We start from the raw sequence: 18,520 nt of genomic DNA on the forward strand, positions 1-18,520 counted from the left end.
TTGGCCGTTGAATTGTATTTCATCATGACAAACTTTTTTTGCGCTGCCTTTAAAGTTATGAGTTTGGCTTTTTTGCGGCTCAGATGGGAAAATGCATTTGCGCATTTACGGTGAGTCGTCACTCATCGTGGTATGTCGGACTCGATCTTTATACCGACTAAAAACCCACCTGATCAGCTCTGGGAGCTACATACGTCCACCTCGGCACCACTTTCATATTACTTTGAGGTGGCTTCCAGGCCACTGGCATTTTTCTTCTTCTTGCTTGCGTCCAAGCGCTGCCGCTTGCTTACTCTAAAGCATTATCCAGATCCACTTTTTTCTTTCGCAGAAGCTCTTCACAGTACCTTGCGATTGTGTTCTTCATCTCTTATAATTTTTTAGACAATATTTTCGGCCTAGATATCGCCTGTTACTCGTGCTGCTTCTGCCCGGAGTTCGAGCCATCGACTGCACGAAAAGAACGTCTGGTTTGCATCGTCTACTATTTCTTCTTCCTCGTATAAGCAGAATGGAGAACTGCACTTTCCAAATTTGAACAAGTACTTGCGGAAATATACATGTCCAGATAGCATCTGCGTGATGTAATAGTTTACATTTCTATTTTTTATGCATACCCATCTTCTTATTTTTGGGATAAGCTTCGCAGTCCATCTGCCATAGGTATCTAGATCCCAGCGCCGTTGCCATTTTTCATGAGTCTCTTCCTTCACTTACTCCGAATTCGCATACAAATTTTGCGAGAGTTTTGACTCGAACAGTTTCGAGTTGGGTGTCCAAAACCGCTTACCCGGTTTTGAGTTACAAAACCGAAACCGGTTTTCACCAAAAACGTCATTTTCGGTTAACCGAAAAACCCGGTTATTTGTGTCGGTTAACCGGTTTAAAAAAAATAGTAATATATAATAACTAGCAAAATGCCCGCTACTTCGTATGCGTAAAAGGAATAATATACAAACAGGGTTTAAAAGCCAGCATCTAAAAACATTAGCATTAGCTGTACACTTCAACTGCTACACAATATTCACACACACGGCTAAATAAGCAACCGAACGCATATTTATTTTTGTACATTTTTGCTTATTTCGTTTTTTACGCCTAATCTGTTTTTCGTTAGGCATAATCGACAACCACGCTACATATTTAGCAGTCGGCTGACCATTCGTCGCAGCGAATTAGCCAGAGAGGGTGTTTTTTGTCCTTAGAGTTGCCAACGCAGTAATAAAAAAGATGTCATTAATTGTCAAAATGTCCCCATAATATGGTAGAACCTAAGGAATACTAATTATTATTGTTTAAAAATAAAAAAATATATTTTGAACGGCTTCACCAAAAATTCACATGTCCTTTGAACGAAAAAGTGGAATTAATTATATCGTGATTTTTAATGCATTACACTGGTAACCCTGATCTCAAAAACAATTGTTTGCTGAAAACATGGCTAAGCCGTTGAAACTTTGTTGCTTATTCTCTTTTCTGATATGTGTTGATCATGTGTGCTGCAAAATATGAGTATGCGTGTCCGATGCTTTTTTATTAAAGCGACGATATCAAATAGCATCAGCATCGCTAGCAATATTTTTGTGAAATTTGTTGCTACATGTTGCCGTTGTTCATTGTTGCTAAACATATTTCGAAGAAATTTTAGCAGGCAAAGCTGCAAATATTCGGTGCTTTTGCTAATATGGCGTTAGCATTTTAAACCCTGTATACAAATAAACAATATTTAATATGGTGAACACTGAAAAATTTTATGTACTAATACCTATTTGAAATGATATTTAATTTCATTCAACTACTGTTCGTACACGATTTTTCGGGTATCAAAAAAAAAAAAAAAAAAAAAAAAACAAAAAATAGACCTCTACACTTCAACAGCGGTCTACATTTTAAATTCCAGTCCATGTTTTATTAGAATGGTATTTTATTTTGATCCACATTTTCCAACCGAATTTTAGAATTTGTGATATCAAAATGTAGAAAACCTTTATTCAAAATATGTTACCCTACATAACATTAATTTTTGAGACTTTTTATCTTAGGTCTTTTTATTCTCAGGGTGTAAAAACCTTCTTGTAAAACATTAGCCGCATATACCTACCTTTTCAAATGAACTTACTATAAGGTTCAGAATAGACAACAAAAATAAAAACAATTTTGTTGAAAATCCAGGACCTTAGCTCAAATGTTACAGTTTTAGCTCTACTTGTTCACCCAATGTCAATGGTATTACATGCAGAAATCTTTCATACATGTAAAGGCGGATTTTAATAAACATTCTGATCCAATCTCAACAGTGATCCTCATAACGAATTTAATTTATCAATTCATTCAATGCCAGTGCTTCAATATTTAGGATTATTTAATACTTCTAGTACACTTATTGTACGATCACCTCTAACAATGAACTTGACAAATAAATCGTAATTCCACTTCTATTCCTTAACCCAATACCAAATTTATTGTGCAATTTTATACTTTTCACACACTTATTATATAATTCCAGTTCATTGCTACAACCAGCCAGCCCTCAACCTAATTTCAGAATTTGTATGCATTTCAAAAAATCCTTATCTAAACACCAATGCAATCCCTCATACAACGATTCGAAATTCCACCTATGTATATCTCTTCACGCAACACCAAAGTGGTACCAAATTTAGTACTTATAATATGTATAGGTTTGAAAAATTACTTCCTTTTATCCAAAATTATATCCCAACCGCGATATAGTGTTTTTCGTATACATAAGTACGAATTTCCAAAACTTCCCCTCTATATCCACTCTAAACGTCAAGCGAATTTCACAATTTCAGTTCCACCCCTTTACACAATAAAAATTTGAACCAAATTTTGTGTCATTTAGTAATTTTCGTACACTTATTGTACGTATATCCACAACCACATCCATATCTCAAACCTACACACTAACAGCGGCTATAATACCCAATTTCCGAATTCCACCTCTATTCATAATACCATTAATACTTTTCGTAACTATCTCCAACAGTAATTCCGAATTTCACCTCTATCCGTCAACCCAACTCTTAATTGTACCAAATTTAGTATCATTTAGTACTTTTCGTGAGTACGAACTTCCAAAACTATATCAGTCCAACACTCCAACAGTAATCTAAATTGCAGGAGTCCAGCTCTCTCCGTTCACTTAAATCAAATTGAACCAAATTTATTACCATTTAGTACTTTCGTACTCATAAGTACGAATATCAGGATTCCAGCGCTATCCGTTCACCAAACTCCACATTGTACCAAATTTAGTACTTTTCGTACCCATAAGTACGAATTTTCAAACCTTACTCAATCCTACAATAACCTTAACTCGAAATTTCAGGATTCCAGCTCAATCCGTTCACCCAAATATAAATTGTACCAAATTTAGTACTTTCCGTACCCATAAGTACGAATTTCCAAAACTACCTCAATCCTACACTCCATAAGTAATCTTAATTATAAATTTCAGGATTCCAGCTCCATCTGTTCACCCTAATCCAAAATGTACCGAACTTAGCACTTTTCGTACCTATACCTACGAATTTCCAAAACTTCCTCAATCTTACACTCCAACAGCAACCTTAACTCGATATTTCAGGATTCCAGTTCTATCCGTTCACCCAAATATAAATTTACCAAATTTAGTACCATTTAGTACTTTCCGTACCCATAAATAAGAATTTTCAAAACAACCTCAATCCTACACTCCATAAGGAATCATAATTCCAAATTTCTGGATTCCAGCTCTATCCGACTAACTCAATCCTACAGTCCAACAGTAATCTTAATTCCAAATTTCAGAACTCCAGCTACATTCGTTTCTCCAAATCCAAATTGTACCAAATTTAGTTCCTTCCGTACCCATAAGTACGAATTTCCAAAACAACATCAATCCTACACTTCATATGTAACCTTAATTATAAATTTCAGGATTCCAGCTCTATCTGTTCACCCAAATCCAAATTGTGCCAAATTAAGTACCACTTAGTAGTACCAATTTAAGTACCATTTTCCATACCCATAAATATGAATTTCCATAACTACCTCAATCCTACACTCCATAAGTAATCTTAATTCCAAACTTCAGGATTCTAGCTCTATCTGTCCACGCATATCCAAATTTAGTACATTTAGTACTTTCCGTACCCATAAGTATGAATTTCCAAAACTACCTCAATCCTTCACTCCATCAGTAATCTTAATTCCAAATTTCAGGATTCCACCACTATCCGTTTACCCAAATCCAAATTGTACCAAATTTAGTACCATTAAAACTTTTCGTACACATAAGTACGAATTTCCAAAACCACCCTCATATCTCAATCCTACACTTCAACTGTAATCGTAATTCCAAATGTTACGTTTCTAGATGTATCTGTTTACCCAAATCCAAATTGTACTAAATTTAGTACCATTTAGTACTTTTCGTGCACATAAGTATGACTTTCCAAAACCATTTCTTTACGTTAAAACTACTTCCCAACCTTGATTCTCATACCAAATTTCAAGATTCTAGCTATATCACTAAGCTCATTTATATATATATAGATAATTTGGTGGTACCGATCTTCATATAATTTGTGTAGAATACACAATTTAGATCTTGGACCTTCTAGTAATGGCAGTGTGCAAAATGCTATGTATGTATATGAATATGACCGGACGGCAGCAAAAAGTCGCAATCATTAAAAAGAAATTCCGCGGGGATATAGTAGCAGATATATTGATATAGGGTATCACATGGAATATGTTGTCACTTTTGACACCATTAACGTGAAGTATGTGGTCGGTCTTGTGTACAAATGATGTCAATAATGTGGTCAATATGTCATAGAGTCAACGTTTTCCTATATTGATCACAATTGCAACCAATATATTGCTCACATACCATCTGAAATGTAATTTAAAGTACACGCAATTATTTATATGTTGCCTGTATCTTAGCCTGTATGAGGATCTACTGGTTTTCCAATATAATTTCAAGTCCACTGAAAAAGTATCCTTGTTTAAAAAAATTATTCTTATCCGCCGAAAAATCATGCAAAAGTAATGTAATTTGCTCGATATATTTTTTGTTTTTGCTATAATATGCGAACCGCTAAACAGATTTGTAAAGTTTTGGTTTCATTTGAATCTTCGCGATGCTTAGATTACGTACATATTTTAAGACGTTTTTAAGACCCATAAACAACTTGATTTTTATTAAAACATGTTACAAACTTTCAATTTTTGTAATTCTTTCTTATTTTCCGCGAAAATTTACAACTTTACAACTGGGACCTCAGTAATCATATAGTACGTAGGAAGCCATTAATTAACAGCGTTTCTCAATATCATGAGTAGCGGCTTTTTAAGATTTTTTTCTTATTATCAGAATTCAAACCGTCATAACTTTTGCGCGCTGTAACCGAAATTAGTATCTCAAACAGATTTGAGAATGGAAATTTTTTCTGAATCCATGTACCAAAAATCTTTCTCTATTTGTTTAACATTGTTGACATCCCAACTGGTAATTCATCACAAACCAACATTATAAATCGCCTTCAAACTTTTTGTTCAAAAAATAGGAGTGCGGAAAAAATAGGACAATAAAAATATTTCTAGTCGAATTTACGACCAAGACTGTAAATATTTTAGTTGATAGTACTAAATCCAATAGATTTAGAAGTTTGTTTGAGAATAAAAGTCCTTTGATGGTATCCAAAACAGGTTATTGTCCTTGTGACTATTTTTCCCAAAAATTGAGCAATTATTGGGCAATTCAGTGGATTTTATAGACAAAACTTTTAGTGATTAGAGTAGTTTAACACTCTGACTGTTACATCGAACAATATATAATAGCTGTGTTCCTTTACTTACCTGAGGTTACCATTTTTAACATTTGTTACCATTTTTAACCTGCAAAGCGTTCCTTAACCCCGAAAAGTGGCAAAACTGGAAGCCATTTTTAAGAGAGTGAGAGGGGAGAGAGAACGAAAATGGCTTTCTCTTCTACCGCAGGCTACCAGCAAAATTTCTGCAGGTAAAAATGGCAGAACTGATTTTTCGACTTTTGTTTGACGATTATTTCACAATGAAGGACGAAAGGCAGAAGAAAAAGTCGAACGCTGACAAAACTAAATTAAAAACTGTGTAATAAAAGACGAAAATTGATTTTTTTATGTTTCTTTTTGACATTGCTGCCTGATCTACCATTTTTCCGTTCCTTTTCTGGTAAAAATGTTCATGAGAGAGCAATTTTGTCAGTTTTCTCTTTTACCACTCTTACCATTAAAAAAGTAAAGGAACAAAGCTAATGATTGGTATCCCATAAATTTGTGTATTTCGATCCTTGAGCCCAGGTTAAGCCAATATCCATTGGCCCCTTAAGCGTATCTATAAGGCATTTATTCCACGACCAAATTATATTTTCAGACACTCAGCATCTCATCTTCGCGCAGAACAATTATTTTGTTTATATTTGAAAAATTGGATGATTGGCAGATATGAGCCATTTTTCGACACGCTTTGTTAAAAAGCAAACTTTACATAAATACCTTTAAAGTTGCCCTACGAATATGTTTATTAGGTTTTGCATCGTATAAAACACTGTTTTCTATAGGAACTAATCTAAATTAAGTATTTTTAATGAAAAACGTGAGTTTATGTAGAAAAATGTAGTACTGTGTATACCAACCATAGTGTAATCAAAGTCGGATTATCACAAAATGGTGTAAAACTACGTTTCAACTGTTCACGCTTCAACAAATTTTTGAATAGAAGTGAAATTGATTGTATACACAAAGTAAACATCATGAGGACCTCATAATATTATTTGGTCGAGTATTAAATGCCTTATAGATGTGCTTTTTTGGTCGATCCTTTCATAAATGATTAATGGAAACTGGCTGAAACTTAGCTCATGGATCAAAATACACTAATTTACACAACAACAACTATAATTTTAAAATTATAGTTGTTGTTGTTTTGTGTATAAAACTTTGGGGACTTATTTCGTAACGCCTGCTGGTGTTGGTGTCATATTAAAGAGGCGAATATTGGCTTTATATAGTAATTTTCATTTACTGCATTCAAGGATAACAAGGACATCAAAATGCCCTTGAAAAATTTAATACTAAAAACTCCTTTGAAAACATTCTGCAATGTCCTTTAAAAGGTCAACAGGATGAGAAAACGAAAAATCGTAAGTGCCATTTTACTCCATGTTTCCTATAGTTTCAGATGTATATAGTCCGGTTCATGTGTAATTTTGACTGTCTGATGGTGTAATCAAAGAACAATCAGTTCCAACTAGGTTGTCGACATCAAAAACTAAAACTCAAATTTCGGCAACTTAAATTTTTTATTAATCTTTTTCAGAGGACTTTCATCCTGTGTGATTGTGTCAAAATTTCTGACCCAATTCTTCGTGTTATCTAAAGGACTTGTTTGCGGCGGGCATTGGACATGCGATCTTCTGATGTTTAGCTAAGTACACTATACATAGTTTGTAATGAGTAAAATAAGTACCTTCGTCGGGCAATTTTTACGAATACCCCATTAGTTTTGGGCTACAGTTAATCTAAATAGTAGCTTGTTCATATAACTGTGTAATAGGTTATTCGGCTCATGTGGCCTCCAATTTTTGGCTGAGATTATATTCCTTGTATATTTGTCAGTTGTATATCTGTTTATAGTGACTTCAAAAGTTTGCATGGCTCATATAGAAAATGAATTTGAGCTTTTTATCGAATCAGTTCATTATTAAGACTTTATCTAATCTTAAGTGACCCGTACAGTTAGTCAATTAAATTATTAAATTAAAATGTACAAGAAAATCGTGGGATTCTCCCGCGATTTTTTGCAATTAAGGATTTTTATGACTTTTTGGTATGTGGACATGTATATCCATAATATTTGATCATAAATTAATTGCTGTGTGTGTAACATAGGCGGTATATTCAGTAAAAGAGAAAGTCAGGTAAACGGATTACGGAAAATACGTTACATTTGGTCTATTCCAATAATAATAATGGTTAATCTGTCAGAGAAATCGCTAAAATCACCTCTCATAAGCTGAGAACTGGATACAACATCATATACCTCACCGAGAGGGAATGCAGGGAATGCGTTACATGGCAGGCCAAAAATAGTATCCCCACGAATTGACAGGAGAATGATTAAAGAAATTAACGAAGTACCCCAAAGCAGCACCAGAAAGTTGCTTTCTCTAATTAAAAGCGATTTTGGAGTAAGTGTGTCATATGGAAAAGTCAGAAAAGTGCTACATAATAAAAGGCCTTCATTACGAGTGACTAGATAAAAAACCATTGCCCTCCCAATTGGGCCTGTCGACCCTGAAAATTCAAACAAATTGCAATAAAAGTACTGCCAAGACAACGACCCTAAGCACACATTTTATTTATGTGGGACTTGGTTGTTATACAACTGCACCAAAGTCATTGACACCCCAGTCCAAAGTCTAGATATTAACCCCATCGACAATTCATGGGTACACCTGAAGGAAAAAATCGGGAATAGGTCGGAATTCGGACTAAATAAAATACATTAAAGAAGAATGGCAAAAATACCATTGGAATATGACATTCCGAAACTTATTTATTAAATTCGGAGACGTTTACAAGTTGTCAAAGACATAAATACAACAAGATAAGACATTTTTTTTGCTATCATTCTTCAGTGAATGGCTTTTGAATTTAACATAATGTTATATCACGATATGGTGATATAACATTTTTTTCTTTTATACATTTTTACGTATTTAACCGAATTTACCGATCTAATTGACATAGAATTATTCTTGAATAGATCCTTGAATTCATAAATTTCGTTTCTGATACCATTACATGAAATGTTCCTCCTTGGTTGCGATTTTGAATTAACTGCAATCTGTTAAGGGTAATGTTTCTATACAAAGTTTCGTAAACATTTTTTTGTTGCATGCATTTTGTCTAGTCTTAGTTGTATTTATGTCTTTGAAGTTGTTATTGATGCCCAATGTGGGCATACGAAACTTTTTGAATAATAGCGTAAAAGACTGAAAAGTTGCGAATTTTGCAATTCTTTAGTTGACAGTGCAAATATGGAGTCGTTCTCCTTTATGTTAATTTTAGGAAATTTTAAGTGAAATGTAGCTACTTATTTTAATTTATTAATAAACATGTGTAAGAATTAAACTTTTTACAAAACAAGTAGAAAAGTGTCAGTCGGCTTTGCCGACAGAGGTATACCCTCAGCCAATGTGAATTGAAACTTTCATCTACGGACAGGTAGAATGTATTTAGCGTCTCTTCAGAATTTTGTGGCCCTTTTTCAACATTTGAACTTGCCGACAAAAATGTGGATTAGGAATTAACACAAATGTTGAACTTTTGTGGGGGAGGTACCCTTAGGGAGGACCGATATGGGCCATTTTAGAAGATAAACTAAATTTTGACAAAATATTAGGAGATCCAAAGTTTGGACCAAATTGGTTGCACCATTCAAGTGATATCGTCCTAACATTTTAGTGACGTTTTTTAAATATTGGGGAGAAGAACCGGAAGTTGGGGACCGGTATTGCCCCATGAAACTAAGTTTGGATAAAATATGACGAATACCAAATGTTGCACCAATAGAACAGTTCGAGAGCCACATATGGTTACATACGGCTTTTTACACATTTCGGGATGTTTTCCCAAGAAATATGGACCTGCTCCTGAAAAAGCTTTTACCATCGTAATGGAGGTAGCGAATGCAAATCGCTTTAACAAAAGTCAAAGTGATTCGAGAGCAGGTCTTAAAGTCAACTTATCCGACATTTTGTGTGGGAGGTACCCAAAGGAGTGGATACAGTCCATATTCGAACCTGATCTATATCTGGTAGATATATTAGGATGTGCAGAGTATGAATTACATCAGTCACTCCGTTCAAGAGTTATCGTGCGCAAATTTTTTCCGAAGATTTTTGAATTTTTTGTGAGGGAGGTACCTGAAGGACTGGACCGACATGGTTTATCTTCGAACTTAAACTGTGTTTGGACACAATATTACGAAGGTCAAATTTTGGACCGAATTGGCAGATCCGTTCGAGATTTATCTTGCGGTCCAACCACTGCACACGGTGTCATAGGGGTTTCAGGTTATTTTCTCAGGAAGTATGGACTTGCCCCTTATGAAAATTGTACCGTCGTATGGGGGACAGCGAATACAAGTTGCTACAACAAAAATCAAAGCGATTCGAGAGCAGGTCCTAAACTGAACTTTTCCGAAATTTTGTGTGGGAGGTACCCGAAAGTGTGACCCGATTGAGTCCATATTTAAACTTCATCTAAGTCTAGTAGAACTTTCACGATGTACAAAGTGTGGGCCAAATCGGTTACTCCCTTCAAGAGTTATCGTGCACACAAATTTTCAGAACATTTTCGAACTTTTGTGGGGGAGGTATCGGAAGGAGTGGACCGATATAACGCATCTTCGAACTTAAACTAAGTTTGGGCAAAATATTACGAAAGCCAAATTTTGAACCGAATCGGTTGCTCCGTTCGAGAGTTATCGTGCGCACCAGCCAGCCAGACAGACGGACAGACAGACAGACGGACGGACATGGCTAAATCAACTCCAAATTGTCTGAAACACATTTCGTCCAAACATACTTGGGGTCTAAAACCATTATTTCGATGAGGCACATTTTGCCCGTATGAAAGTGTATATGGCAAATAACAAAATTCATTTGCAATTCCATTTGAAAAAAATTAAAAAAAATTTTCGCGAGCACGTCTACGATTTTTGGTATAGAGTTAAAGGAAAAAAATCTGGTTTCAAATCTGCTCTCGTTCACGAAATTGGCCGATGCGCGCAAAAGTTATAGCGGTTTTTATCCTCTTATAAAGAAAAAAAATTTTAAAATTTCTTATTTTTTGTATTGAGAAAATGTAAGCATATATCAGTAACAGCATTTGATATCCATCCGTAGATGCACCAAAATTTCCAAAATGTGTTTTTATTTTCGCGGAAAATCAAAAAAATTAAAAAAATCTGGCAATAAATTCAAATTATACTAACTCAGAGTCCGTATAAACCACTAAAAACTAAATTAAAAATACGTACAGAAACTAGACAACGCGTAAAAAAATGTGAAACCAAAATTACAAACATTGGCTTTATAAATTGCATATTATAACAACAACAAAAGAGAAACAACTCATTGTTGGAAAATATTGTTACAAATATATTTTTTGGTTTGTTTCAAAAAATTAGAAAAAAATATTTGAGAGTTATCCAACTATTTCGCTAAAATCTAATACATAAATTTAAGTATTCTGCTAAAACTTTATCAAAATATATGATTTACCATCGTGAAAGCTTAACTGCTTACTGTGATAACTTATAAGGATAGAAAATTAAGAGTAATATTGAAATTACTATCATTTAAAAGATATGAAAATTAAAAAGCCTGTAACTCGCGAATTAGTTCAAGTCGGTTGATGCGCATCCGATTTTGGATAAAGCGAATCAATCTCTTTCAATATTTATGCATATTTCGATGTTTCACTCAGCGGCCATTGTGTGCCGCCAGTTGCATCATGCACTGCAAAAAACCTTAAAGTTGGTAAAAGTCGCGCAATGTGCATACGATTTTGATGCGCATCCGGTTTCATCAGCGCCCATCAAAAATACGTCAATATACACCTATTTCAAATAGATTCTTCAAAAACCGCGGATGTGCCTCCACATTCAATTTTTGGCGAAATACCCATATTACTCACGTATCTCTGTTTTTTTATGACACGTGTTTTCGCAAATATTATAATCGCGAGTAAAGGATTCCATTTACGCAAAAAAATTTAAAGAAAATCGCGGTTTAGTACGCCGATTTGTCAAAATATATTTTTGCTGATTTTCCGATTTTCAAGGTATCTATATCCGCGGTTTTAGTAGATCAATTCGATCGCGGAAGGCTTCATTAGAACCGTCGCGTAAAAAAACTAAATTCACGCGGGTTTCAAAGGAAATTGAATGACAGTTGCAAATTTCAATTTCGGGTTATCGTTAACCGATCATCATAAATTTTTACAGAAATTGGTTTTTAGTCATAACAATGAACTGGTAAAGTAAAATGAAAATGCACCTTTGGTCCCATATAAATTACTATGGAAATCGCTAGGTCGGCACGGGTTAAAGTTAACTGATTGCAATAAATGTTCATATATAAGGTTTTTGGATCAAATTGATTTAGGATTTCCAAAAAAAAAACATTGTTTTTTGGTCATTCTAATATACATACATACATGTCATGGTAGAACAATAAAAGGTAACAGGAATACCCAGCTGGCTGAACGGAGCTGTAATGTTAGTGTCAAATTTCATACGACATTTTATATATTTATTTCTATATTCGATGTATATTAGGGATATATATTTTTTGAAGATCAAATGTATTGATCAGAAAAAAAAAACTATTTCCCATAAAGAATTCTTCATATCATTGACATGTAACCTCCTCCAGGTCCGAACGACGTGCCTCACACTAAAACACCGCTTATAGAGGAGGTACAATATTTTTAATATGTGCGGTGTTTTGTTAAACTTGAAAAGAATAAAGCCCTAATAAACCTGTGCAATTTTGTTTTCAAAAACAAAAGATTGATGAATTACCAGCGACCCCAAACATGTTTGCAAGAATTCTACTTTCTGCGAGAAATTATGCATTTAGTGGAATGATATGGAAACATTCAAATTGAAAATCTAACGAGTTTTCATTCATACTTTCCAAAATTTTCAATCAAATATAAAAAATATTAGTTTTTTAAATTCCAATAATTTATAGACATTTCCTTCTTTGTTTACATGTACCGATGACACTAACATTACAAACAAAAACAAATTTCTATGTGGTCCAATATGCTTTTTTTGAAAGTGCATATTGAGACTACAAAAACCCTAGTAGGGTTTTGTCCAGTCAGATCCACTTCGGATTTATGGCCTCATTTAACCGGGCTAAAACCACAGTTTTTTTTTTTTGGATTTATCGGGACTGTATCTCAGAAACGATTAGGAATTTGGCTTTTCTGTCTTTGGCAATATTGTAGCCCTAAACTAGTATAACTTATTTTTGAACATACCACATAAGAATAACTCCATCTAGGGCATCAAAATCGATACAATATACAATATTTTACATAATTGTTGAAGTCCTGGTCAGTATCAGCTACACTATTGGGAGTTGAATCATGTAACCTTTCGCAAAAATCTTCCAAATAAAGTTCTAAGCAATTCTTCAGAACATTCTGAAACTCTAAAATGTTTACTTCATGTTGTTTCAGTGGTATTTTGCATCATATCTTTTACAACACGTATTTCAAAAACAGTTCACACCAACAGTTTGTTCTCGCATTTCGGATTTCACCACATTATTGACATACATATTTATTAAATCGCCGTTGGAAAATATGCTGAAAACAACGTGATAGAGGCATTTTACAATAATGACATGTTCTGTAGTGTTGTGTACTACATTCCAACGAATATTTTTTCAAAAGAAAACGTTAAGAAAAAGTTAACAGTTTTGGAGATAGGGCGCAAAATGTATAAAAATTATGGATTTTTTAAAAAATATTTTATTCTTGTCCTTATCTACAAATTTGCTTCAGAGGTTAGATATGGCCCCGGTTTCAGAGATATGGCCCCGAATTGCTTTAAAAAGTCAATATTTAACCACGTTTAGATGGGGGTATAAAATCCAAGCTGGGTCTTACACAAAAAAACTCTACTTGGGTTTTTGTCGTTTGGGTCTGTACTTTCAAAAAATCCTAAGCTCAAATTGTTTGCACAAGATTGCCTTAAAAATGTTGCACAGTGTTATTGGTATATGAATGAACGCACAACAGTTCTCGTCTCAAAAATGTGGTCACAACGTGGGTGGGAAATTGACGCTTGGATCGAAAGACATGTAACTGTGGAATTAATGGCGAGCATTTACAAAAAGTCAGTTAAATTAGGAACACATTATAACAATATGGACTTGAAAATGTGTCCTTCGTGGCGAGAATTTCCAGACGAGTGCTGAAATGCAATTTACATTGCATGGTAATGTTAAGCCATTGCAGAAGGAAAGAGCGTGTGTTTGGTCCTAGTAAAAGCAACAGTTCGTTTGTACTGGAATTTCTTCAGGGAAATTGGCATCGTTGATGTGACATGCGCAATAGATATCTTTTTGGAAAGTAACTCAACATCTAACAGAGGGATGATAGAAAGTTATACGAAAGGCTTTTCTCATGTTATAAATACCGAATGTGGTCACCCCAATTATTTGTTGATGTTTAACAACCTATACCACCCACCTTTCCAGCCAGCTGAAAACAGATGTTACATGACGAACCCGTGTGGTTGTAACTTCATTCGGCTCTTATCAGCCGAATTGGCGCCTAAACATTAACACTCATATACAACGTACTTCCAATTTGTTCTTGCTTTATAAAATAAAAGCTGAGTGCATCGCTGCTTAGTGTGGCTGGAAGTTCCAGCTGTTTTATTGTCCACGAAACGTACACATCATTCTTCCGGAAACTCTTTGACAGTCAGTTCCTATTCGGCGTTCACGGCAGATGGTTAACAAAACGAATGGACGTTTTTCAATACGAATCTAACCCCTGGTAGTAAGTGTTCATGGCTCGCAGCAAAAACACACATTAATATTTCGTAAGGCAAGCCCACAGCAGGTATATTTCGGTTGCTTGGTATATTTCGGTTTTTACAAATCGGTGAGCCAAAATAACCTCATATAGCTATTGCCCAAAGTGAAAGTGATGCGAATTGTAACGGTCGTTCTTGGTATTAGAAATATGGGCTTTTGTGTTAGTTCAAATATATAAAGTGGAGTTTTTAAAATTTGGTAAAAATGTTAGTGAGTTCAAAACACCCACCGCTAGAAGTTCAGAAGAATTAACTAACGCAAATTATACGACGACTATTTAAATATTAAACCCGTATTGTACGCAAGGATTAATACTACGAGATAATTTGAAACTATGCTTTTTGGTAAGTGTAAAAAATATCCACAATACGAAAATGAAATCGTTATCTTCCCGACGCACTTCGTAAAATAGTTGAATTGACCCTAAATGCAGGGTAACATGTAGTGTTTTTAAATTTAAAGTCCATTCATTATTCCATTTGTATGAAGCTGTAGCATGCTCCAAATGTGTTACGTTTCACTTCAATAACATTGATTGTAGTTTACTGTGGATAACATTTTAATTCTTTTGAGTAAAATTAAAAAAAAAATCAATAAAAAATTAACATTTCGTGGTGGGTGGGCAGGGATCGCTACATCGCACAGTGAGGTGAGATCCAAAAAAATAAAAAAAAAATATTTTGTCCAAACTTAGTTTAAGTTCAAAGATAAACCATATCGGTGCACTCTTTCAGGTACCTCCCCACAAAAGTTCGAAAATGTTCGGAAAAGTTGTGCTCATAATAACTCTTGAAGGGAGTAACCGATTTAACCCCTGTTTTTGTAAAAAATTGTATTCTTCTCACGCGAATTGTCAAATTTTTCAGATCGATTTTCTCGCCATAGAACAAATGTAGAGCGCTGATTTTTAACTGAGGAATATTTTACTAAATATGGAACGCATCTTCGAAAATGTAGGTCTGTATGTCATCTGGGGGCAGAGATATGGATGCCTTAACTTTACGAATGTAGTTGAACAAACAAAAACTAGTTACAAAAACAGGGAGTTACTCCATACTTTGCACATCGTGAAATTTCTGCTAGGCTTAGATGAGGTTCCAATATGGACTCAATCGGTGCACTCGTTCGGATACCTCCCACACAAAATTTCGGAAAAGTTCAGTTTAGGACCTGCTCTCGAATAGCTTTGGTTTTTTGTAACAACTTGTATTTGATTGATCAGTGGGTGCGATATCTATCGAAAATATATGACTCCCAGAATAAGATCCACTTCCATAATAGACCAAATCGGTCCATTTTTTTTAATTACCCCCTCCGCAACACTTTTGAACTTTAATCCAAATCCATATTTTTGTCGGCAAGTTCAAATGTCCAAAAAGGGTCACAAAATTCTGAAAAGGCCCTAAATACATTTGATCTGTCCGTAGAATAAAGTTTCAATTTACATAGGCCTAGGGTATATTTTTGTCGACAAAGCCTGATACTTTTTTACTTGTTTTAACTGAACTCACATATGTAAGTCCTGTTTTCGCGGGAAAACGCAGTCATAGACATTGAGGTTTTAGATTTGTATGTTGCTGTTAAAATGTGGTAAAATTTCCCTCAGAATATTAAAATAGTGGATGATTTCACATAATATTACTTTCCTCAGAATGTTGAGCATATTTTAAAACCTTTAAACGGCAGATTTGTTCGCGGAAAATCATTTTATTAAACAAACCGTTGAGGTTTTTACAAGAAATTTTGATGTTTTTCATAATTTTTGTGAAAATGTTCCGAAGCACTCAATTGTTTCCGTCGTGGTTGTCTGTGTCATATTCTATCTTATTGTGAAGAAATATGACATAACTGCGCGACCCCTACTGATATTTCGAGATGTTTCAATCATCTGTCAATTTAAGCCTTTTTAAAGTGTTATTTCGGTGTCCACGGAATTATTTATAGGTTTTCTTTGGTGAAAAATGATTATCGACTGATAGAAAATTCGGGGTAAAAATCTGAACAAAACCATAAGAAGAATTCGCAACATGTGTCGCCTACGCCACGTTTTTGTTAAAATTATTCTCATATCGACACCGTTAAAGTTTTTTCAAATAATATTTTTGGTAAAAATATTAGCATTTCTTGATTATAAGTTTTCATTTATAAATGTTTATAATTTTATTTTTAAAGTATTATTTGTGAGAATTTACAAAATGTCTAAAAAGTGGCGAAGACTCCCCACCCATGGAACAGCTTTGCCAATACCCTAAAAACACAAAACCGCGCGCGTCCGCTATCATACCTATGAGACAACTGCCAACTTTTGGGAGATGATAGATCTTCATTAAACTCACAATTTTGCCTTTAACGGATTTTTTCTAGCACTTATAGTTTACGATAAAATCGGCGTTGACGTAGCCGCCACTAAAAATCAATGCCACATTTGCGGCGTAAAAAATATATTAATTAATAGACATCAAACACTACAAAATGTACTTTTGTATGGTATTTTTGAAATTGTAAAAAATCATGTAAGATTAAACAACATATCGCTCATATACTCAAAGAGTTTCACATTTAAAAAAATCGAGTTTCGAGAAAAACGAGTTTTAACTTGCTGATTGAAATTTGACTTCCCAACTTTAAATTATTATTATACAAAAAAAAAAAAAAATAATAATAATAATTAACTACTAGGAGCATATATAGCAAAGAACTAGCCAGATATCAGCGCTAAATTTCTATGCAAGCTCAATCATGATTTGAAGTGTTTTAATGCTTCAGAAAATCAAAAAAAAAAAAACTTTTTTTAATTATGCCAAAGTCCTAGAAAATAAGCTGTAACTCGTTTAGTTTTAGAGATGTCAACATGAAAATTTGACACAAGATAAAGTAGAAGTCGTAGAAAAAGTAGAAGCATTTTTATGCCACTCTTTAAGTAAGTGAGCGATATAATCTTGACATTTTGGTTAGAGATGTAGAAATTTGTTTTTAGATTTCAATCCTCTTTGCGTCAGTGGCGTGAAGCATAAAAACGCTAATAAAGTCTTGGGTGTTACATATGATTGATTCTCTATCTACAACTGTTGTATGATTCTGTAACTAGTTAACGATTGAATTACCGACAATTGTCGAATCGATGTAGGCAATTTATGAAATTTGTTGGTAGTTTGGGGAGCAAGCTGAAGTAGTCGCTAAGACTTAACTATACAAACAACGTAACGTACAAAAAAAAAAAAAAAACACACACACAACACAGTATCACTAGGAGTAACTACGAAAATGTTGCAAATTGACTATGAAAATGAGATTGAGTCAATCTCAGAGGACGTTTTATTTGACTTGTAAGTCATTTCTAAAAAACTAATTTTATATAATGGAAATAATTGCTCAAATACATATATCCACCGACCTGCCAATACATAAATATACATATGTATCTATGTATATTCATGTACATTTATACCGACAGCTGGTCTAACGAAAAAAGGACAGAGCAACAGTTCTTCTTGAAAAAAAAATATAGCAAAGAACTCACAATCTCTGAAACATATTAAATAGAAGAGCATCAACCACTTAAGCCGCAATGGATTGTAGGTTTATTCAAAAGTAATGATTTTTGTACTGCTGAGAAGGGAATGTTAATTATTTTGTCTATTTGGAGTACACTGTTATGTTGTACAAGATTTTAGTTGATGCGCTATTGCAGAACCTAGCTAAAAAACTAGTTTCACGGACGTCATTGAATGGACAAGAGAAAACTTGTTCCTTTATATTCTATATGTAAGCATATTTTACAAAATAAAACAAGCGACAGAGTTATAGATGGACGGAGTTGTGTAGATTATTACA

At 34.2% G+C, this 18,520-nt stretch overlaps 1 protein-coding gene across 2 annotated transcripts in view; it reads left to right on the top strand.

The window, feature by feature from the left end:
• The first annotated feature begins 14,492 nt into the window (after nucleotides 1–14,492).
• Nucleotides 14,493–18,520, top strand: part of 5-HT2B (5-hydroxytryptamine receptor 2B) — a 166,511-nt gene continuing 162,483 nt past the window's right edge. For both annotated transcript variants that reach the window (XM_073984450.1, XM_073984359.1), the window contains exon 1: nucleotides 14,493–15,030. The gene's annotated coding sequence lies outside the window, so the exon portion shown is untranslated. The remainder of the gene's footprint in view (nucleotides 15,031–18,520) is intronic.

This window comes from Musca autumnalis, unplaced genomic scaffold, assembly GCF_047663935.1.
Source record: "Musca autumnalis isolate F117 unplaced genomic scaffold, ASM4766393v1 scaffold_1, whole genome shotgun sequence".
In the NCBI taxonomy this organism is placed as follows: domain Eukaryota; kingdom Metazoa; phylum Arthropoda; class Insecta; order Diptera; family Muscidae; genus Musca; species Musca autumnalis.